General features: G+C 42.0%; 1 protein-coding gene across 2 annotated transcripts in view; it reads right to left on the reverse strand.

Annotated features, from left to right (window-relative positions):
* The window catches only part of LOC108922541 (protein sidekick-1-like), a 376,626-nt gene that overhangs the window by 131,064 nt on the left and 229,944 nt on the right, over positions 1 to 15,618 (reverse strand). The window lies entirely within an intron of this gene.

A 15,618-nucleotide genomic window follows, 5' to 3' on the forward strand; every position in this document is an offset into this window, starting at 1 on the left:
ATACCAATTATATTAAAGTAAGTGCTTCTCTATAGTCATTGCATTAACATCCATTGTATCAAATAGCATTACGAAATGGGTTTCTGCAATTTGCTTTCAATGTAAGTCAGTCATCATCATGATATGGTGAGATCTTGGGCTTCACTTGCAGAATACAAATGGAACAGGTGCCATCTGCACTCGGCAGCCTCTGTGCCTGTGTATATTTCACCGGAACATTTTGGTGCTCTGGTACAGGAGATGACAGCAGGGAGGGTGTAGCGCGTGGTGTGCTTGGTTTGTGGGGTAGAAATTAGTTAATCAGGAAGGAAAAGCCTAAACTGGCGGGCCTGTAACTTGCATCTCTGTCTCCTAATGCAAAACGTATTGTGTGGAACATTAGCTTCCAGTATGTCATTTGTGGGTGAGGGCTGTGAGGATACCAACAAAACTGGGACATCCTGAAACTGAGAAAGAAATTACACTACTGCGCTAGGTCACACCAATATGCATACATTTCCTGGGGATGGTCATTTGAAATTCTGTGTGATCAAGATGAAAATCTTGACCTTGCACTTTTTGAAATGGGTGGTAGGTTGCTGTTTGCTGGAGGTCTGAATATTCACTGTGCACTGGGCATTGTGGAACTTACCCCACTTTCACCACGCCATTCAATCACAACATTGTCCTTGAACTGTTTTAAGTTCTGCTGCATACCGAATGGCATAATGACAAACTAAAACTGGCCTCTCCTGGAGAAAGCACATCTTGGCTTGTGACTTCCACTGAGGTGTCCATGTGCAAAGGCAGCAATGCTCTCCATCAGAAGGGGCTGAATTTTACTGCACATGTCTGTCCTCCTCATCAGTGGGACCATGAAGATGTTGTTATTAGTGCATGAAGAGCAGAAGTCCAGCAGGTGAGGAGGGAGCAAGTCTCAGTACAGACTATTCAGGCACAAGCCTTTTCATTCCACAGAACAAGCATGGAACCTCAAGTTCAACTTATCTTCTGTTTAAAGAGGAATCACAAGACATTTACACTGAGGTAATGAACAGTCCTGTAAAGTACGTTCTGCACCATACATATTCGACTGTTTGTCTACTTGCTTTTTATGAATCTGCTTTTATTTGGAATTATCATCTTAGGTCCAAGTGAAATAGACCTGAAACCCATGAGTGGAGGCAAATATTTACTTCCCCCTGCCTCAGATGGAGTACCGACACAGTGTGCAGCAAATGAGGATCCATAAAGGTAAGGAACTCTTCTGCACTGATAAAGGTTTATTATATCTGAATCTAGTCTTCATCAAACGGGGCTCTATGAATTTCTCATGTGGTACAGAAGTGCCACTGCATACCATCTGCTTCTTTTACTGCAGTCCCTGCACGCATTCAGCATGTGTACCTTGTATCTCATATGAACTGAAGGTTTTTGGTCTGACAGATGTTTGGATGCGTTGTCCTCTTTGAGTCTCCTGAAAAAATGGGGGATGTACTGTGCAAGGCGCTCAAGCATCCCTGTACCCACAGTGGGACCACAACCGGAGATGTGTGGCTAATGCAGAATCCTGTCGAGACAGCCCAGGGGAGGCCCCCAGGGGAGTCACTGGGCACTGAACCATGGAAGTCCAATCAGACGTGGGAAGCATAAGCCCCTCTACTGGAGGAGAGCCACAGTGAAGCAGTTATGCAGAGACCTGTACTCTGAACACAGACACAGCTTCCACTCCCGTCACTGCAATAGCAGGAGCTCAGGGAGTGTGCCTAAAAGCCCTTCCGAGACTCAATTAAAATGAAAACCCTTCATCCTCCACTCCAGGGATTCCAGCTGTTCTGTGATACAGAATATCCCACCCGACTGCAGACCCACACACAAGATAAAAAAATCTGCCTCTGATTGAGAGGGTAACCTCCTATTACATATGTGGTTTAAAACTAAATGAAATGCCATGGTACCTTAAGTATTAAATGTAAAAAAAAAAAAATCCTAAAAGTGCAGACAATACTCATTCAGTTTTGTTAACTGCTTGTCTTTCTGAGAGTTGCAGTGATCCAGAGCCAATTCTGGAATCATAGGGCACTAGGCTAGAAGCGAGCACACACTGTAGGAAGTCAGACCATTGTCAGGAAAACACACATGCACACACTGTGGGCAATGCAGCATCTCCAACTCACTTAAAACCCTTGCCTCTAGACTTTGTGAGGAAATCAGAACACCTGGAGCAAACCCAAACAAAGAAAGGGACCATGCAAACCTCACACAGACTGAGCTGGATTTGAACTTATCTTCAACGATGCTGTGAGATGGTTGTGCTACTGGTCGCACTACCCTGCCAAAGTGTTCCCAAACTACCTCATAAACATGATATTGTCCATGCACACACACACACACACACACACACACACACACACACACACACACACACACACACTTAGAATATTTAATTTACAGCAAAGTGCTAAAGCTTAAACTTTAGCTAGTAACATTTATGCACAATAAGAAGACTTTGATTTAAGAATGTATAATAAAAGTCACTTGACAGAACTGTAAATGCACCTGTGTTTATACTGTAACCTCCAGCAGATAAGTGCATCCCAGGTGAAAACTTCTATAATAATCAAACAAACCAAATTTGTAAGCTTTTTCTAAAACAGAAAAGATTAATGTTGTGAGGAGTTCAGCAAAGTACACCATTAAGCAGAAGAATGTATGTGGTACCAGCCAGGCTGTGCCCAGATCAGATCTGTGATGTGAATTCATGAGATGCACACTTTTCTCCTGACGCCCAGCAAACACACCTGAACTTTCTCATTAAGTTCATTGGAGTCTGATGCAAATAGCTATGCATGCTTTTTAAGGCTTACTTCTAGAAAAGAAGCCCTATGCCTTGCTGTGGTGGGTCTCACCAAAATAGTCTCTGGAAAAGTGCATCATTATCTTTATTCTTAAAAACACTTCACTTAAAATGGGCAGCATGGTTGCACAACGAGTGGTGCTCACAGCTGTTGGAATGTGGGTTCAGACTTCTGCAATTCATTGCCATTTAGTCATAATACGGTCAGTGTGGCTCAGGAGGTCCCCTGTTCAGTTCCGTGTTTACATGTTTCCTTCTACAGTTCAAAGACATGTAATTTTGGTGAACGTGTATCTTTAAACTGCCTTTAGTGTGTGACTGTCAAGGTTACCCTGCTCATTTTTTGGAGAATATTTCAGAAACATATATCAAAACCTCATATACAGTGCATCCAGAAAGTATTCAGACCCTTTAACTTTTTTATATTACAGTCTTATGCTAAAATCATTTAAATTCACCTCCCAGCATCCCATAATGACAAAATGAAAATAAGATTAGAAGTTTTTGCAAATTTGTTAAAAATAAACTGAAATATCCCATTGACATAATATTCAGACCCTTTACTTAGTTGAAGCACCTTTAGCAGTAATTATAGCCTTGCGTCTTTTGGGTATGATGCAACAAGCTTCACACAACTGGATTTGGGGATTTGCTGCCATTCTTATCTGCAGATCCTCTCCAGCTTTGTCAGATTGGAGGGGGATCATCATTGGACATCTATTTTCAGGTCTCCAGTGATATTCAACTGAATTCAGGTCTAGGCTCTGGCTGGGTCACTCAAGGTCATTCACAGAGTTATCCCTAAGCCACTCCTGTGTTGTCTTTGTACTGGGCAGGTGATGAGCAGTGCCTGGTTTCCTCCAAACATCATGTTTAGAATTGCTTTCATCAGAGCAGACAATCTTGTTTCTCACAGTCTGAGAGTCCTTAGGTGCCTTTTTGCAAATTTCAAGTGGGCTTTCATGTCTCTTACTGTGGAGAAGCTTCCATCTGGCCTTTCTGCCATAAAGCGCAGATTGATGGAGAGTTGCAGTGATCGTTGTCATTCTGGAAGTTTCTCTCATCTCCTCAGAAGATTTCTGGAGCTCAGCCAGAGTGACCATCGGGTTTTTGGTCACCTCTATTACCAAGGGCTTTCTCCTCGATTTCTCAGATTGCGGTAGGCGGTCAGTTTCAGGAAGAATTGTGGTAGTTCCAAACTTCTTCCATTTAAAAATTATGGAGGCCACTGTGCTCTTGGGAACCATCAATGCTACAGTTTTTTGTTTTGTGCCTTTCCCTGATCTGTGCTTCGATAGAATCCTGTCTCTAAGCTCTGCAGGCAATTCCTTTGACCTCATGGCTTAGCTTTTGCTCTGATACACATTGTCAACTGGGGGACGTTATAGACAGGTTTGTGCTTTTCCAAATCATGCCCAAATAATTGAACTTACCATGGATGGACTCCAAACAATGTGTCTTTAATACATCTCACACACCTGCTAAATTGCAAGTGTCATAGCAAACGATCTAAATACTTATGTCAATGTGATATTTATTTATTTTTTTTATTTTATTTTATTTTTAGGGGGGGTGCAGTGGCGCAGTGGGTTGGACCACAGTCCTGTTCTCCGGTGGGTCTGGGGTTTGAGTCCTGCTTGGGGTACCTTGCGATGGACTGGTGTCCTGTCCTGGGTGTGTCCCCTCCCCCTCTGGCCCTATGCCCTGTGTTACCGGGTAGGCTCCGGTTTCCCGCGACCCCGTATGGGACAGGCGGCTCTGAACGTGTGTGTGTGTGTGTGTGTGTGTGTGTGTGTGTGTGTGTGTGTGTGTGTGTGTGTGTATATTTTATTTTTAATGTTTTTGCAAAAATGAAAATTACACTGATTGGTCAGAGGCTGAATGCTTTACAAGTCTGGTGGAATCATTGTGGATGGCAGAATTAAACGGAGGGCTTTACCCTGAATTGAGACTCAGTGTAGGTCTAGGCTTTTAGTGACTATTGTAAAGATTAATTCCAGGACATATTCAATGTTTTATAAAGAGCACTGGCAATCTAGAGCTTTATAAATACATATTTTTTTCCTGAACTGCATTACTACTGTAATCAGTTATAATGGTGGAGAATTTGACAGACTAACTCTTAATTTCATTCCCTTTAAGCAAAACAAAATTCTTTCCTGACCTTGTTAGAGATGGGCTGTATTCTATGTTATATGGTCACTGAATTTAACAAGGTCCCACACAGTAACAGAAATATTCTAAATTTATCCTCTGATGCCTGCAGCTATTTCAGAGCACATCATGCCTCTCCAAACCTGAATACAACAATAACCTCTCATCTGTACCACAGTCACTACAGCGATAATAATAGTATGATGGATTGTGACACAAACTCAGAGGAGACAACATCAAATATCACAATCTGTGCTATCAAAACTATTTAGTTGTCTTGAAAATTAGTGGATTACTACATTCCTCAGAATGTACTGCACTGTATATTTCACAAACTCATATATGAAAATACATGTGAACAAAAAGTTTGAAAATGTGAAGCAGCTTGCCTTCCAGTGTAATGTGTTTTACAAAGACAAAATGAGATCTTCACTGAGATCTTAGTAAGTTCCTAGAGATATTATAGAATATGACAAAACAGCTATTTCCTTTTCGAGTCAAACCTTCTACTCAAAGTCATCAAACCGCAAGTGTATAAAAACTCTCACAGAGTAAATTTTTGGCCAGAACAGAAGGAGGCATTTCAGAGCCAAAGCTTATATTGTGGCCAAAACATGTAGACATCTAGCTTGTATCTAGAACCTGACTGAAGGAACTCAAACGAGGGCATTTTAAAAAGATGGAAAGATACAAAGAGTCTCTTTGGCTAAACTCTCCTTTTTCCACAACAAAATACAGTCTGCATCTAAAAAACCACACAGACTCTGTGCCACCTTCTCATCCCTTCTGTGTCCTCCACCACCTCCTTCTCGTTCTTTTATTGCTGACAACTTTGCTTTGTTTTTCAGAGATAAAGTCATAGCAATCACTGACAAGTTCTCAGCATCAACCTGCCTGTTTTGTGCTGGACCTCCCTGCAAAGCTATTCTCTCCAAATTCAAGCCGCTCTCCGAATCTGAAATCTCTGACCTCCTGATATTGCACAGAGCCACCACCTGCCCGCTTGATCTGATCCCATTGTCACTCCTACTGAACATTTCCCTGCAACTCTCCACTTTCATCTCTAAGATCATCAACTCCTTGCTTTACTCTGGCTATTTCCCAGCTTCCTTCAAAACCGCTCTCAATTCACCTCTGTTAAAGAAATCCTCCCTGGATCCCAATCTGGTTGAAAACTACAGACTGGTCTCTCTCCTCTCCTTTTTGTCGAAAAACCTAGAGTGGGCGGCTTTTGATCAACTGTCTGATTTAATCACCCGGAACCATCTCCTTGATGGTTATCAGTCTGGTTTCAAAGTTGGTCACTCCACTGAGACAGCCCTTCTGGTGGTGTCTGATGTTCTCCAAGCCGCTAGAGCCACCTCCCTCTCTCGGTCCTCATCCTCTTCGATCTGTCTGCAGCATTCAACACAGTCAACCACCGGATTCTACTCTCCTCTCTCAATGAGCTTGGGATCAAAGGTGCGGCACTAAGATGGTCTGAGTCCTAACTATCTGAAAAGTCCTATCAAGTGGTCTGGCGGAGCTCTCGTTCTTCTCCCCTGCCTCTCTCAACTGGTGTCCCACAGGGATTGGTATTAGGTCCTCTTCTTATCTCGATCTACACCTCCTCTCTCGGTCCAGTCATAGCCTCCCATGGATTCAAATACCACTGTTATTCTGTTGATACCCAGCTCTTCCTCTTCTTTCCACCTGGTGCGTCAGACACCTCCACACGCATTGCTGCCTGCCTGTCGGACATCTCTTCATGGATGTCTGATCACCACCTCCAACTCAATCTCTCCAAAAACAGAGATTCTTCACCTCTCAGCTGCCCTGTCCTCCTGTCATGATCTATCAATCAAACTGGACAACTCACTCATTTCATCTACCTCCTTGGCTAAAAGTCTGGGAGTAACACTAGTCTGTTTTTCTGTCAACATATCGAAGCCACAACCTGGTCCTGCAGATACATCCTGCATAATATTTGTAGGATCCGTCCCTACCTCACAATTGACTCTACCTATCTACTTGCCCAGGCTATGGTGACTTCCCGTCTGGACTACTGCAACTCTCTCCTGTGAGGCCTTCCTGCTACTGCCATCAAACCTCTGCAGCTGTTACAGAAAGCTGCTGCACGAGTTGTGTTTGATTTGCCAAAGCGTTCTCACGTATCTCCTCTACTCATTTCTCTACACTGTCTTCCTATAGCTGCCCAAATCAAATTCAAGACCCTGGTTATTGTCTACAAATGCATCAATAGAACTGCTCCCAGCTATTTACAGGACTTGATCAACAGCTACACCCCAGTCAGACTCCTTCTCTCATCTACTTCTGCTGGTTTGGTGGTCCCGCGCACAAAAGGTAAAGCATGGTGGTTCTCGGTTCTGGCTCCGTTGTGGTGGAATGACCTTCTCCTCTCACTCAGAACTGCGGAAACTCTGTCTACATTCAAGAACAGTCTGAAAACTCACCTTTCCTGGACCCATTTCACCCAAGATTTCTCCAACTCATGTATGGTGTAAATGTTCATGCATGAGGTTCCCCAGATGGGCCTTCATTCAGCCACTGCTCCGGCATTGTATGTGACTGTTTGTGTATTTTATAATATAAAAAAAAAAACAAACAAAAAAAAATTGGTAGGAGGGTATCAGGATTTGTCTATCCTGTGTTTTATGCACCTTCTTGAGCGATGAACATCGGTGCATCAAGTGGAAGGTAAGAAACTAGGTTTACTTGAGAGTCACATGTCTGCAGCTATGTCTCTTTCTCTTAATGTAATGCACAAATTCTACTTTTGCTGAGATGTAAATTGCTTTGGACAACAGCATCGGCTAAATGAATAAATGTCAATGTAAATGTAAGATGCTTTAAAATGATCAGGATTTACATCCCTGGCTGTCAGGGAAGATTTCAACAGTAGATGTGAAAGTCTGATTTCAGGAAGCTGAATACACAAATTGCCTGAGTTCATTAACTCATAGTTCTGTATGTTATCCTGCAGCCTTCTCTGAACAGGTTCTGATGCTACTGAGCCAACATCCGAACAAGGCCTCCTGCTGGAGGTTCACTCTCTAGAGTCTCTAGAGCCTGTTCTTTTCAAACGGAATTCATGGCCCATCAACAAGCCCAAATGTCTAGAAGGACTTGAAGACAAGGCCACAGAGCAAGTCTGCAATATATATCATAAACATGTATAATTCTTATATAGGTGGTCCCCAACATATAATGGGGTTATGTTCTGATAAACCCATCGGAAGTTGAAAATACTGGAAGTCGAAAATGCATTTAATATACTTGAACTACTGGACATCGTCGCTTCTTATCCTTTAAGATGGTCAAGATGATCGATTGCAAAAGTCCAAGTTCACATACGATGGCTATTACAGGCTTACCGCATTCATTAAAGTCAAAGTGGCTTTATTGCCATTTCAACCACATACAGCTGGTATGGTATACAGTGAAACGAAACAACATACCTCCAGGACCACAGTGCTACATAAAAAAACACAAAGCTATTTACACTGGAGTATATAAAGTGCACATGTGTGATGTGTGCAAAACAGCACAAGACAGTACAGTAATTACGAAACAAGATACAATAAACACAGTAAAAAGCATGTTACAATATTATAATAAATACTATAGATATAAACATACTAATTAGAGTTTCTCCTCAAGAGTAATTGCGTTTCTCTTCTTCCTCCCACCAGTTTCAGAAGACACAGATGGGCATTTCTGTGACATTATTGATGCACAAAACACAAGGTAGATACAGGGGGTATCCGCTTAGCGACCGCATAGCAGACTGGGAGATGCGGATTGCTGCCGCTGCCCAGCATCGCAAGAGAATATCGCATCACATATCGCTTGCCTGGGAAAAAATCGTAATTCAAAATTCGAAGTACGGTTTGTACTGAATGTCTCTTGCCAGCTCACCATCGTAAGTTGAGAAGCATCTGTACACTATGCGATAAAGTGTCTAAGTCCTAATTCTGGCTGCCATGTGATGCAGCTGAGGTTGCAAACCACCAGTGGATCCGTGTTACATACAATGTCATGAAACCTCATCATTTATCATATCTAGTTTATAACTGCATCCAGCCAATTGTCAACCCACAGCTGCCGGATGAACAAGCTGGGTCCGACCAGGAAGACGCACCACTGACCAAATCATGCTACTAAGTGAAAACATTGAGGAGAACTTTCAGAAAGGCCTCGAAAGTAGCAGTGTGTTCATTGACTTGTCAGCAGCATACGACACAGTCTGGCACAAAGCTCTAGCACTGAAACTCCACCAAAGAATTCTGGACAAGATGTTAATTAAGTTTATACTAACTCTGACAACCAGCCGAAGCTTCACAATGACAGTAGGGATGGACAGCAGTAAGAAAAGATTCTTGAAAAACGGTGTTCCCCAAGGATCGGTTCTTGCTCCCCTGCTGTTCAACGTATATAGTGCTGATATACCAACAACAGCATCCAAGAACTTCATCTACGGAGATGACATTTCTTTATTTACTGCAGCAAAAAGACTTCAAAGAAATAGAAATGACATTAAGTCCTGATTTGAAGAAAACTTGTGACTACTTTCAAAACTGGAGACTTAAGCTCAATGCCAGTAAAACTGTATGGAGCTGCTTCCACCTCATTAATGCCTTAGCAGACTACAAACTGAAAGTTACATGCAAAGGGAATGCCATTCCTTCAAACAATTTCCCAAAATACCTTGGAGTAACACTTGACAGAACACCCTCTTACAAACACCATTTAGACCAACTGTCGAAGAAAGTAAACGCAAGGAACAACTTATTGAGAAGACTAGCTGGCCTCTCATGGGGAGCAAATTTCACACACACATTTTCTGAACCGCTTGTCAAAGTGCTACAAATAACATCAATAGCGCTCATATACTTTGCAGCAGAATACTGTGCATCAGTATGGGCTAGAAGTGCCCACATTAACAAAGTAGACTGCGCTTTGAACACCACAATGAGAACTGTATATGGCTGCATACGCTCCACCAACAAATTACCTACCTGCTGTAAGCGGCATACTTCGTCCTGATATCAGGAGAAGTGCACAACACTTAGCATTAGCGAAACACTCCTTAAACAATTAAAGCTCATTGCTTTACAGTCACCTAACCGCTATTACCTCTGGCCAACAAAAGCAACTCCGCCTGAAATCTCGAAGGCTATTCCATCGGTGCGTCGTGCAGCTGCTTGACAGCAGCAGTGACACATCACTGAAAGCCTGGGTGGAAGCTGAGTGGCAAAAGCAATGGACAAAGGCTGGTGACTTATGGCTACAGATTTATCCCAGTGCCGTCCTTTGAACCGCCTGGAAGACAGCTACACCGACACTGCTGGGAACGCCTAAACCAACTATGCACTGGGCACGGCCGTTTAAATGCACACATGTACAAAATGGGACAGCACTGGATGCCCATGCAGAGAGCAGCAACAAACTGCAGAACATCTGCTGGCTTACTGCCCTACGTACACACCCACACCAGCGGATTTCACGAACATCGATGACACAGAAGTTAAACTTTGGCTGCATGAAGCCAGTTTTTCAGCTTAAAGCTTGCCGTATGTTGCTGAAGACCTGTCTTTGATCATACGATAAATAAAATAAATAAATAAAATCTATCATATCTATCATAAGCACAGCAGCATCCTGCAGTGACATGTCAGAACTTACTTTCTATACCACGTATATGATATCCTTATAAATAGAACAGAGACCCTTAACCTGTTTTGGCCACAAAGACCTTTAAGAGTCTAAAGAAAGCTAAATACCACCTCATAGAAAAAAAAAATGTCAGTTTAAAGGAAAATATTACACCGGATTAACTGCACTGAAAATTGGTTACCTTCACTTATAATTATGTCAGAGACATTGTAAAATTTTAGCTTTAAGTATTATTTAATTAGACAATGTTATTTTCAAAGCAAGCCTGCACTTCACAGATTTTCTGAAGCCCATCTGCTGACCTCCAAGAGGTCCATGGACCCAAAGAACCCCTGAAGTAGAAGTAAATTTCATTTTTATGCCATCTGGCAGTGGGGGTGTAACACAAGATGCCCTGTACTTTCTGACAATTCACAGAGTTCTGTGAGCAAGGCAAAGAGCTAGGAAGAACATAAATTCTATGATGGTCCTTCCATGAGGCTTTTAGCCATTACCTATAAAATGCAAAAACTCTATTGATGCTTGTTTCATGTTTTGCCCCAGGAACTTCCAAAATTCCCTCCCAGTTCCCACTAAAAAACCTTTCTTCCTCCACACTGCCCTTAAGGGCAGAACACACCAAGCCCCCTGATTTCTTTCAACTTGGCTCTTCAAAGCCCATCTATTATTTTTGAATCGATACGCCTACGTGGACAAGGCTGTGACTTAATATTTATGTACTGTATTCAGCAGAAATGCTCATCTAAAATGCAGCAACAAACACATTAAAATGTTTTGGGATTTCAGTCAAGAGACTTGGCATGACATCTCGAAGAAGATCTCATCAGTAATTCATTTATATTCACCCCTTGTCTTGTTTTTAGCTTAAATTTTATTATGGAGTTGTGTTTTCTTTATTTTCTATTGTGAACAACGTTTCAGTCAGATGGAAAATAGTACAGTGAAGGTATCCCAAGTAGGAGTCGTGTTTTGTTCATCCAAATGAAAGAACCAAAGAAAAAATACAGTTAATTTATTTTATTGGTGAGATAAAGTAAAAAAAAAAATTGATAAGACCCTAAATATTATAATAAATAATAATAATAAAAAAAATGTCATATTTGAGATAAAATCTGTGTGAGTTGTGAAACTGAGACATTTATGAAGAGAAAAATCAATAAATATTCATCCCTATGGCACAAACATTCTAGCAGAAGGGAGAGGAATTAGAAGTGTAACAGAGGTGAAGGAATACTGGGCCCCATCCCACCCTTCTGCACCTCGCTCCTCCTCTCTCTTCAAATGTAGGCTGCTGAAATTTCAGACAGACCGGGGCAGATTTCTCACTCCCAAAGAGAAACAAAGCTAAGATGTTTGTACAAGATGCAGCTAAATCCACACATCCACAATAAACATAACTGGGGTTCACTCCAAGTCCCTTTTACCTTTCCATATGTTAACAGCAGGCAACAACAATGTTTTCTCATTACCGTACAAAACATTTGCTGCACTTTTCTGTACCAAAAACCCCCTAGAAAAGTTCCACATTTTTTTGGAAAGTGAGCGCTGTACATTTAATTTAATGGCTTTTTTTTTTTCTTTTTAGTATATTTTATCTGGGGGTGCGGTGGTGCAGTGGGTTGGAGCGGGTCCTGCTCTTCAGTGGGTCTGCGGTTCGAGTCCCGCTTGGGGTGCCTTGCGACGGACTGGCGTCCTGTCCTGGGTATGTCCCCTCCTCCTCCGGCCTTACGCCCTGTGTTACCGGGTTGGCTCCGGTTCCCTGTGACCCCGTATGGGACAAGCGGTTCTGAAATGTGTGTATATTTTATAGCGAGTGTACTGTCAAAGTGAGTTTTGTGCACTGTCTCCCAGTAGTTTCCTTCAAAAACACCCTTTATAATGAGAGAAGGCCATTTTTTAAAATATAACCATAAAAACATTCCAATTCTTATTTTTTCTACCTTTATTCCTTTGTACCTTTGAGTTATGCAAGACATGATACTACGACCCCAGATTGTCTAATAAATCCTTCACACAACTTCCCCATATTTATTTGTTTTCACTCTCTTGTTGCTTTCTACATTACACTGGCGTTCAAACAATTTTAATTATACATCCCTGAAACCTAGACCACCTGTGGTTGTGACACCTGAGAGTGTTGTATACTGGGGACTATCCATACAGCCTAGCACTGAAGATTAAATACATTTATTTATTTAGCTGGTGTGTTTCTCCAAAGCACCTTACAATGTTATGCTACTTACAATTGAATTATTTACCAAGTTGTGCAGCTGAGTCATTGTAGCGTCCGGACGGGAGTCCGACACGGACGCGCGTTGCTATTACGTCCAAACACATGAAATGTAAAATGACCTCACGTGCAGTGTGATGTTAAAAGTGCAAGGTGCGTACTGTAAGACACTCGGTGGAAGTGAAACAGAAAACACGAGACCAGGAAACACACACGGTGTTTGAACTACGGTGAACAGTGAAACGCTACTCTGTGAGTATGACCGCAACCCCGAGACGTGACGAAATACCGGACTGGAACTCTGGACCAGGACTGAAGAACAAGAGGCAGGAACTGACAGGACGGGCACAGTCATTTTTATTTTACTGAAGCAATTCAGGATTACTGCCTTGCTCAAGGGTATTACAGCTGGAGTTGGGATTCAAACCTGCAACCTTTGGGTCCAAAGACAGCAGCTCTTACTATTACAGTACCTGTTGCCCCAAAATAAGGGTGAGGAACTCTTATCTGAGAATAAATAATGTGAGAAACTAATAAGAAAAGTTGAACCCATCTATACCATAGCCAAAGCCAGTCAAAAGTGTACTCAGAGGCAGTCTACTCAAAAATTGTACAAGTATGGCACCTCCAGGTGGTTTGCATTCGTAGGTGATCCCTACACTTAAGTGAAAACCCATCCTGTTTTGTGTGATCTGAACCCCATCATTCTATTCAGGCTTTTACCAAATAAGTCATCCATATGCTTCTTCCTCTGCTCCCTCTGACCTTTTCCTTGGAGTCATCCATAGATTTGTTAATTACAGAGCCATCCGGAGAGCAGAGGTAGTGGCTTCAAACTTTCCTGTACCATGGAACTGGGTCATGATTGAGAACTTCTAAACATCTGTTGGCCTAGGAGGACAGCTTTTGGTTCCACACATACATCTTTCCTGCCAAGAAGCCTGACATAATTGAATCATCTTCACCCAAATTCTACAGCACAACAGAAAACTCACTATGCCAGAGAACAACAGAACTTAGTTAGCAAAGGCAGTGGTGTTGGGTTAAACACAGTGAATGCTGACATCAGCAAGGACTAAGGAGGTAGAGCAGGGCACCCAGCTGCCTGCAAATGAGACTATTAGTGACAGCAAATAGCAAATAGTGACTGAGCAGGCTGGTGCAATGCCATTCCCCTTCATATACCTCAAACACTGCTGAGTGTTAAACATAGTGCAATGCCAGGGCCCCTTAGGGTCTAGATTCCAAGATAAACTAATAGCCTGAATCAAGAGCTCTGGATCATAATCATCTTCAGGCCATGATCACCCCAATGATGCAGAAAATGCTTCCTGGACATAAGCACTGACACAATAGAGATAGCAATCCTTGAACATGGATCTATGAGTGAAGAATGAGACAAATAAGAATTGTGGTTCCTTTAATATTCCTCATTTAAACCACTCTGGACAAATTTTGTCTGTATCATAATGCCAGGAGCCTATCTTCAGTCCCCTGCTCTAAAAATTCCCAGAGAAATGTTTCCGCTTCCCTTCCCTATGGGCTAGACCTTGCCATAATGGGAAGAGCAATGGATGTAAGAAGCCTCGACAAGGACCACTGACAGATCATAAACCAGGGCTGACAGCTGAAAGGTGAGCTGGAGCAACCTGTGACCACTGTCACATTTGACCTTCTGAATGAGACTGCTGCTGCAATATTTTCATGTGCAACAGCTGCAGGTAGCATTTGGTTTTTAAGAGCAGGAGTAATTACAACTGCCTTTTTCCAAAGGTTTCACCACAAGAAGAGAAGGCTGAAATAGAGAGAGATCCAGTGCAGACAGTGATGATGCTGCTCATGTTGGAAATGTAGGGGTTCAGCAGGAGAGCCCTTCTTTTGTTACAAGAACACATAGGGAAGACGTTGAGACCAGAAATGACCTGATGTATTATGTTTTACAGCAAAACAAAGAAGCCATATGTGATACCAGGGCTGCCAGGTCTGACAAACCTCCAACATCTCAATGATAAATAAACTTGAAAAAAGGCAGTGTGAAGGCTGTGGCAGCTCTTTGCAAAAAAGCATTGCCATATCCAAAAGCTTTACAGGTTTCAGTAATATCTGTCACCAGTTTGTTGTCGGTCACCATGGAATAGCTTTCTGGTTGTGTTTCAAGAGAAAACAATCATGCAGAAGTTACTCAGCTGAGCAGTTTCTGACCCCTACTTCGAAAACCACTGAACAGCTTTTCATTGCTAAAGCTAATGTCCTACAGCAGGGCATATCATGACTGTTAGAAAAATAAATATCCAGATTAAAAGGTCTTCAAATTAAACCTCCATATCTAAACTTAAATTAAATCATTCCAAATCTCATTTATGTGTAAACATAACAATTCCTTCAATGCATCAAAAATTTCTGGGTCAAGTGCTAGTTGTCCATTTAAGGGCAGAAAATTATCATCTGCGATTTTATATCTGCTCTCTAAATGCCTTACACAAAAAAACTCATTTAGATGAATTTGATTATACATTGTTCACCAGCTCAATACTATCATTTGATGTGGTATGTGCAAAATGAAGGGGCTGGTGAAAGAGACAAGAAAATCAATAGAATGATGTCTCCTCTTTAAAGGCTGTTTCTTAAGAAAGGTCAAACACAGAAAACAATGTTCATCTGCTTAGTAAATACACATTTCAATTCCGATAACCCCTGTAAAAAGACATAACCACTTAAATCC

The sequence above is a fragment of the Scleropages formosus genome, chromosome 3 (genome assembly GCF_900964775.1).
Source record: "Scleropages formosus chromosome 3, fSclFor1.1, whole genome shotgun sequence".
Classification (NCBI taxonomy): domain Eukaryota; kingdom Metazoa; phylum Chordata; class Actinopteri; order Osteoglossiformes; family Osteoglossidae; genus Scleropages; species Scleropages formosus.